Consider the following 8,970-nt stretch of genomic DNA (forward strand, 5'->3'; position numbering starts at 1 on the left):
TGTGGATTATTGGACTCCTCCCCAACATTGCAGATTTCATGATTGTCATCTTGTCGGTTGAGAAGAATTATTTCGTACTTTATGTAAAATGCAGCCGCTTCAATCTCAAACATAACCCAGCACAGGACATAATAAAAGTTTTTGACAATGCGTTTCCTTTTTCCTTGGTCGGACTAATCATTATATTCACCTATGCCAAGATCATGATGGTGGCTGTGAGGATGAACTCTGGTAAGGCTTCAGCCTCCAAAGCTGGGAAAACCGTCATACTCCACGCGTTTCAGCTCCTGCTGTGCATGACGTCTCTCGCCCATAAAATTGTGGAAATACAGTTTCCAGATAATATAGTACTGCTGTCCAACATTAATTTCTGCTTTTTCATGTGTCTTCCGAGGCTTATCAGTCCTTTGATATACGGTATAAGGGATGAGCTGTTCTCTAGTAACATGAAAAAATATTTTCTGTACAACAAGAAATCTCCAAGAGTGGATTCAAACTAAAGGCAATAGATTCTCAGAGTCCTGTTATAGTATTATCAGGCTGGAACATAGTGAAGGCTGCGTCTTCTTGTAATGTAAATAAAAGTTGAGAAGTCTTTGGGCTTTATTGCGAAAACTCACTTGGACATGTAAGATGTTGAGCGTACCGCTTTGGAGTCTTACTGAAGATCAAGAAATGGACATCAGGGAGAAAGGGGTTTTAGCCACAGTCTTTGAAAAAAAAGTACAAATCCATACACTCACCTCATCACTCATCTCCCCGGCTTCTCCTCTCTTCACCGCCACCCATCCAGTCCTCACTGCATCTTCTGATCCCGCTGCTGATCAGACTCTATGTGCACGGAGGGCTACGGCGCGCGTCGTGGGCGTATGACGCCGTGACCTTCCGAGAACTTGTGTAGAACACTCCCAGGCCTCATGAAAGCTGGACGTGTCGGTTGAGTCTGAGATGCCCGGGGATTCTAGTGTGGGCAGTGAGGGATCAGAAGATGCAACACTTAGGGGGGTCGTCCATTCTGGCGCAACATCTGCAAAAACACTGGATAATCACCGTTCCCAAGACCCCACTGATCATGCAATGTTAGCGCTGCTATTTCCAGCAGGTGACGTGACGGCCGCAGATTATCAGAGGCTCCTGTTTGGCCACAGTCCTTACTATTCTGTAAGGGTCGGACAGCCATGCTTTATTGACATCTGGTACAGAATACAGTACAGATCAATCATGTCGGCCTATTAATGATGATCGAGGACAGTACAATGCCAATAGAAAATAAAATGCCCATATGCCAGCAATAAATCCCAAAAATCATAAAAGGAAATCCTTCAACATACAAAAAAAATAAAACATAACAATTAGGAAGGAACAAGTTGCTCATTTTGGTCTTGACGTGGGGGAGTGCTGGAGTCAGAGGTGCCTGATTCATGAGGAGGTGTGCGCCTCGCCACTAATATTACCCTAGTCAGAGACTGGAGTAAGATTTCTGGGATATTGTAAGTCTCACCCCTGAAAGCAGTACAGTTGAAAATCCCCATAATGCCGGGATCCCCGCAGAACACTGCGCAGAGCATCACACTGCTGGTCCTGGTAGGCTGGCTGTCAGGAAACCATGATGCCTGGAGTCTGATGATACTGTCAGGGTAACTGTGCGCAGTGACCCACCAGCCCATATGACACCTGTAAGGGCAGTGCAGGCGGTCACTACACAGGTGGGATACCGCACAGTACAACATGGAACAATAAAGGAACACCCGGTGCTACAGAAGAGGCTATATGGGGGTTATCCCCTCCTTCTGGGGCATGCTCTACCAGCCTCACCCGCTACCTATCTGCGCAGGACACACTCCCAACCATTTTCATATTACTCCCAAATAGAACTTATGACGCCCTTTATAACACCATAAAGTAGGTGCAGACCAGTGGCTTACCAGTTGCCGTAAGTATCAAAGTCTTTGAGGGACCAATGCCCAAATGTCAAGTGAACAGCCCCACAGATCAAAGTTTTGATTGCCTGCCCAGCGCTGCCTATGCAGAGCGCAGAAGTCGAGACAAGTTTGATATTGGATTTTAATAGGAAACAACTCAACTAAAGTGACAAAGCTCACAGTAACTTTTAGTGAGATTTGTTGTGTTGGTTGCTGCCTATGCAGAGTGCAACAGCCAAAAACAAACCCATCTCAACTCCTGCACTCTGAGATGCAATATCCGTGATGAGAGTGGCTCAGCAGCTAATGAATGAAGGCAGCATTGAATCAGGTGCACTGAAAATTCATTGTCTTTATTCCTTACTAAGGGCAGTTCTTATGTTTTTACTAGAGATTCAACTTAACCAGTTTTGTCGAATTTTGCTAAGTTTGTGGAGGATAAATTTGTTGCTGGTCAAAATAAATTCCCAAACCTCCAACTGCACTAAACAAAACAACTTGTCGGGGGTTGTGGGTAGCCAAACTGGGCAATTGCCCAGGGCCGCCATCCAGAAAGGGAACTCCTGCTTCTGTAGCCCCACCATGGAGTGTAGAGAAGATGTCCAGCATTGCTTACAGTGTAACGCCATGCATCCTCCACAGTCAAAGAAGAGTTAGGCTAAGTTCACACTAGCGTTGTGCGCCGCTGCGTCGGCGACGCAACGCACAACGCACGCAAAAACGCGGCAAAACGCACGCAAAAACGCTGCGTTTTGCGACGCATGCGTCGGTTTTTGCCGAAAATCGGACGCAAGAAAAATGCAACTTGCTGCGTTTTCTTGGTCCGACGCTTGCGGCAAAAAAGACGCAAGTGTCGCACAACGCAACACAAAAAAACGCATGCGTCCCCCATGTTAAGTATAGGGGCGCATGACGCATGCGTCGCCGCTGCGTCGCCGACGCAAACCCGACGCAAATTAGCTTAACGCTAATGTGAACGTAGCCTTAGAGATGGATTGGAACGGGCCACCGCACAGCAATCAGGACAGAAAGTGGCCGCAGTCCTGTCTGTGCGGTGTCCCCCTCTTCATCATGTCTTTGGGTATGTGCACACGATGCAGATTTGCCTGCAGAATTTTCTGCACAGAATCTGCATCTCTCGCCACGGAAACATCAGCACGGATTTGATGCGGCTTTTATGTGGATTTTCATGCGTTTTTGAAAGCTGAATAAAAAACTATTATTGAACAAAAAAAAAGATTTGTGATGTCATTTCTTGTCCAACCTCTTCATTTACATACTCCATTGAAGAATAATGTTTATTGAGCACCCGCTAGGGCCGTGGAGTACTAGGGCCGGGTCCAGTGGTGGTCACAGTGGCAATGACCCAGTCCGTGGCCCTGGGCGTCCGATTAAAGGGGATGAATGGAAGTGGAGAATAAAGTCTATAAAGGATAATTTGTGACGCCAACTGTGGTATTCGGCCAGGGATGGCCGACGCTGCTTAAAGGGGTCCACTGGGGCTGATGGAGTTGCAGCAGAGTTGTTATAGCTCCTCTCAAGTAGAGCTTAGTCCCCAGGGCTACCGGTACAGTTGGTAAGAGGGATGATTGACGGTGGGGTGCAGGACTGAGGGTGCAGGAAATAATTGAAGGACACAGAGCTGCAGTTTCCTTTACCTTTTACTGATGAAATGCAGGTACAGTCCAGGGTACAGGTAACAGGCGATGGGGTCCGGGCAGCCTGGAAACAACTTGGGATTCACTTAGCCAGGTGGGTTCGGAGGCCTTCCTTCTGCGCTACATATCTGACCCTCGCTGCCCGATGCTCTACACAAGTCCTCTCAGTGTCTGTACTTCCAACCCGTATGGCTGACAGCCTGAGCTTGTCTTGGACACTGCCTTCTCATGGGAGTCCCAGGCTCCTGACCTGCTGTGTTGCCTCTGGATGTCAGGTGGGGCCAGGAGACTTGGAATCTCCTGCCCTCCGGATTCGGTGGCTGAATATGAAATCTTCTCACCATCACGGACCCTGGTGTCCGGTCTCTGCGCTTTATCTTGGGGTGAACCCAATCACAGCTCCAGACCCCAGGCTCCTATCTTTTGCTTCCTTTCCCTTCAGTGTCTCACAATAAACTCACTAACCCCATCTCCAGACCAGAACTTATAGGGAAGCTACCCTGAAACCAGGATTAGAGCTCCCCCTTCTGGTCTGGAGTTAGGAAGGTGTTGTGTGTTTGTATTACCTGATTAGGAAATCCCTTCTTGTGTCCAGGCATGATATCACCCCTCCCTATGAAGAAGGCAATGCCAATGTGGCAACCAGACACCTGGGGTGGCACATTCCCCCCTAGTACAATTCAGTACTCCCGGACTGAGGAAACATAAAGAAAACATGTTAACAGGTGAACAATTATTAAAGGGTTACAAGGTTTCAAAAATATAAAAATTTACAAAAACCAAGCTGGTTTTCAGGTTGGTCTTCAGTCTCTGCTTCTTCAGGTGCAGTTGGTTTGGGAAAGATCAGGACAGGTACTATGATGGCTTGATTTACCTGTTTCTATGACTGGGGAAAGTCTCCAAGAATGGTATGGATTTTCTTTTCCTTCTCTTCTATGGGTTGAGGGGTATCTTGGTCTTTCTCTCTGTCTCTAAGTTGGTCAGGCCATACCTTCAGATGATCTCTTGATACTGCTTTTGAGGTCTCTCCTCCATCTTGACTGATGAGGCACATTTTGGTGTTATCAAAGTTTGAAGGCATGACGGTGTATGGTTCTGCCTCCCACTGATCATCTAGTTTGTGAATTCTTCTTTTTCTTTTTAGAACTTGTTCTCCAGGTGATAAAGGAACTGCAGGGGCGTGCTGATTATAGTTCCTCTCCTGCCTCTGTCTTGCTTGGTACAAGCTTCTTTCCACTTTGCGGTATTGCTGCTGCTGCTCTCTATCCCAGTCTGCATTTGGTGATGTGCCAGGCTGGAATTCAGTTGGTGGAATTTACCGGGATATGGTTGTATAGATCTACAAAGTCCAGTAATTTCTCTTGCCATTGGTTTCTCTCTTCCAGGGGCAAGGTCTTCAACAAGTCAATTACCACCTGGTTCATTTTCTCACACATGTCAATTGTCTGTGGATGATATGGCGTTGTGTGATTTTCTTGCATCCGTACAGGTTACAGAACTCCTGGAACTCTTCTGCCTCAAAGGCTGGGCCTTGGTCAAGGAGCACCTTTTCAGGGTATCCATGTGGTCGACAAAAGTGTTGTTGAAATGCCTTGGCTGCCCTCTTTGCTGTTTGGTCCTTGATGGGCACAGCTACCAGGAACCTTGAGTAATGGTCCACTATGGTCAGGGCATAGACATAGCCTGAATGGCTTGGGGTCAGCTTCACGTGGTCCAAGGCTACCAGTTCAAGCGGCTGTTTGGTGACCATGGGCTGTAGGGGAGCCCTCTGGCTGTTACGGTCTTTCCTGCGCAGCTTGCAGGGGCCACATTCTCGGCACCATGTCTCAATGGCTATCCTCATGCCAATCCAGTAGAATCTTTCACGAAGTAGAACCTCCAACATCTTCCATCTGAAGTGTCCTGCTCCATCGTGGTACACTTCCAAGACCATTGGCACATCTCACCTAGGGACCACCACCTGCCAGACCAGTTCGTTAGTGCATTGGTCGATGTTCCTCCGACACAGCTTACCCTCATAGATGAACAGCTTGCCCTTCTCCTTCCACAATTTTTGTGTCTATTGTGGAGCATCTGGACCACGGTGTGAATCAGCTTGTGTCAGTAGCTTCTTTACTAGGCGGACTGCTGGATCACTATCCTGCGTTTCTGCCCATCAGTGGTGGGGCAATGGGTTCAGTGTGGCTTCTCGCCTGTCATTGCGCTGGCTCCTCACACAATGGGAGTACTGGGCCTCCGGGGCGGTGGAAGGCTGGTAACTTGATCTCTTTGAGTGCTTCCGGATCTTCTTCCTCTTCTGGTAAATTGGGCATCCTCAACATTGAATCAGCATTACTGTTCTTATGCCCTGCTTTTTACTTGATGGTAAACTCGTAGTTAGACAAACGGGTTATCCATCGCTGTTCCAATGCACCTAGCTTTGCCGTTTCCAGGTGAGTCAGCGGTGAATTTTACTGAAGCTAGGTAGTGCTGTGAAGGAAGAAATTAAGAAAGAATCTCCATTTTGTGCTTTTCGACTCCATTTTGTTGTTTTGATAAATTTTGTTAGTAGGCTAAAGGTTACAGCTGTTATGAGATTTTGATGAGACCTTGATTGTTGCAACCTCGGTAGAACATGAGACTGAGGGTGTATTGTTCTACAAAACTTTGACGCACAGATTGTTCCTGTATTCTTATAGGCTAAGAACTGTGAGCATGTTCTTATGCTAATTGGTTGAAGTTCTGCATTCTTATAGGCTAAGAACCGTGAGCGTGTTCTTATGCTGATTGGTTGAAGTGTAATTTCTATGATTATAATAAAGTCATGCAGAATAAACGGGGGCTAGAGATCAGCTCGATCCCCCATACAGAGACACACGTCTCCGTCTGGTCATTTTCAGTTGCCGGCAACACCTTATTATTATTATTATTATTATTATTTATTGTTATAGCGCCATTTATTCCATGGCGCTTTACAAGTGAGGAGGGGTATACATAATAAAAACAAGTACAATAGTCTTGAACAATACAAGTCATAACTGGTACAGGAGGAGTGAGGACCCTGCCCGCGAGGGCTCACAATCTACAAATATATTAATTTGGAAATCACTGGGTTAACCGTGAAGGATCACTTGAAATCCTCCCTCAACAGTTGGTGCCGAAACCCGGGATCCAAGCAGGAACGCTTCTGCCCCCCGGAGGACAACAAGACAAAGGACCCTCGGACCGGACGCAGACACTGGAAAATTGGGACTGATCATCCCCCACAACAACCACGGTAAGTTGGCAGTTATACTGTCCAGACTGACCGTTTGGTGTGGTTTTCCTGTGTTTGTTGCTGCAAAGAGGATCTGAGGTTTGTCCCCGGAGGTGGGATGATTCTAGGGTGGAATCATATAGAGGTGTAGTTCCGTTGGAAGCCCAGTGCTTGAACCGTACCTCATAAGGGACGGACACCCCGGATTAACCAGTGATGTAATTCTCTTTACAGTCAAAATACCCTGAATTCCTGATCACTGTTAGAATCAGGAGCGGTGAGGTGATCGAAGATTGGGTAGGATGCGTAACTCAGGAATACATAGATATATATGTGTATGTCCAGGGGCGTCCGGAGGGGTTAAGTCTAAGACGCCCTCCTCCTTTCACTGAGTACCGCGATTTGTGCGGTGAGGTGATCGAAGATGGGTAGGATGCATAACTCAGGAATATATTGATTTAAATATTTCCAGGGGTGTCCGGAGGGTTGAGTCTAAGACGCCCTCCTCCTTTCACTGAGTACCGCGATTTTGGGTTGTCCCAGAGGGGGACAGGTAAAAACCCTGAGTGGAATAGGCCACACAGCTGCTCTGGTAACTATACACGACTAAAAAGGGGTATTTCGCTTTAAAGGAGAATCAGTCCGTGGAAGAAGAAGACTTTGAATTGTGTGATGAAAATTTGATATTGTTAGCCCAAAGAAGGGAAAAGAAATCTGTCAGGAATGCAGGGAAAATATTCTCAATCTGGTATGTGAATTGTGTGATGAAGATTTTGTAGAAATTAATTAAGTCTGAGAACTGCTGAATTTCCGTGTCTGTGTTTGTCTTTGGAATATCCGATGGGCGGGGGGAGTTATACAGCTGCGTTATGGTTTTTTTCTGTGCTGAGGAATGTTGTGATTCCTCCTATCTCCGTGTTTCTGGTAGGGAGGGGCAGCAGCAGGTCGCTGCGCTCTTGAGTCTCTCTGTGTTTTTTTTTAGTGTTGTACGCGCTGGTAGATCTGTGAAATCTGGAAAATTGAAAGTGAAATCTAGTGTTTAGTTTTAGAAGGAAATTTGTAAGTGATTGAAAGATTAAAAGCAAGTTGAGTGGTTGATATATAGCAAATTGAGGATCAACAGAGAAAATGAATTCTGATTGTTTTTTGCTACGTTGAAAAATGAAAGCTGTCTACTCCTATGATAAAGTCTGGATGTTTTGTGGTGCAGGAAGGTATTGAGAAAGCGTTTGAGAATAATGTGTCAGAAAGACAAACAATTAAAAATGATGATCTGGAACAGGGGGTCTCCCTGCTTGATGATAAGGTCCCTCCCCAGGAAATCAAGCCTCTTCTCCCGACCGTAAGCTCTGTGGGTTGCCAAAACTTAGTGCGCCTCCACCCTATGATCCGGCTGCGTGGATCTATGATGTATGCGGAGTTACTAATTCCCAGTGTAGAGAGGTCCATTACAATTGTGAAGCAAAGAAGACCCGGAGTTGTAGCCCCCACCTTTCCCTTGCTAAACGCTGACAGCCCCCCTTTCACAGCTGCAAGGACGAAGCTTCATTCCTTATCAGAGTTCAGCCCCTGCCCTCCCCACCTTACACAAATCTAGTCTCATACTAAGATATCCCTTTTAACCCTGTCTGGGAATCTCCCTCCCCAGCCCCATGTCAATTCTCAGATCAAGAGCTTGTTTTAATTAGAGTAGATAACAGACCCAATAAATATACTCGTATAAAACCTATTCCTGTGGGACCTTTCCCTGAAGTTACTGCTCAGTTCGTAATCTCTCCCTCATGTCCGGTAAATTTACTGGGGGCAGATTTATTATTACAGTTCTGTTCCAGAATACAATTCCAAGATGATGGTCAGATGGTTCTTGCGTTATATAACTCCTATGCAGATGAATATAATGAGATCTGTATCCTACATGCCCTTCCCACAGTTATGATGGTCCTGATAGACCCAGATTCTCCCCCAATAATGCCTGTAGAACCAGTAAAAGTGTTTCTCAAACCTGGTGCCCCTTTTTCTAAAGTCCATCAATACCCTTTGAAATATGATCAGGAGCAGTGTCTCAAGGGGCAAATACAAATGTTATTCGATAATGGTGCCCTGATACCCTGTGTTTCCCCATGTAACACACCCTTGTTTCCCGTTAAGAAAAAGA

The 8,970-nt window shown here is 46.3% G+C and overlaps 1 long non-coding RNA gene across 1 annotated transcript; it reads left to right on the forward strand.

The window, feature by feature from the left end:
* The first annotated feature begins 6,715 nt into the window (after window positions 1-6,715).
* LOC143790641 (uncharacterized) lies at window positions 6,716-8,970 on the forward strand. Its single transcript, XR_013219758.1, has 2 exons — window positions 6,716-7,097; window positions 7,230-8,970. It is a non-coding gene; the product is annotated as an uncharacterized LOC143790641 (long non-coding RNA).

This window comes from Ranitomeya variabilis, unplaced genomic scaffold, assembly GCF_051348905.1.
Source record: "Ranitomeya variabilis isolate aRanVar5 unplaced genomic scaffold, aRanVar5.hap1 Scaffold_497, whole genome shotgun sequence".
Classification (NCBI taxonomy): Eukaryota; Metazoa; Chordata; class Amphibia; order Anura; family Dendrobatidae; genus Ranitomeya; species Ranitomeya variabilis.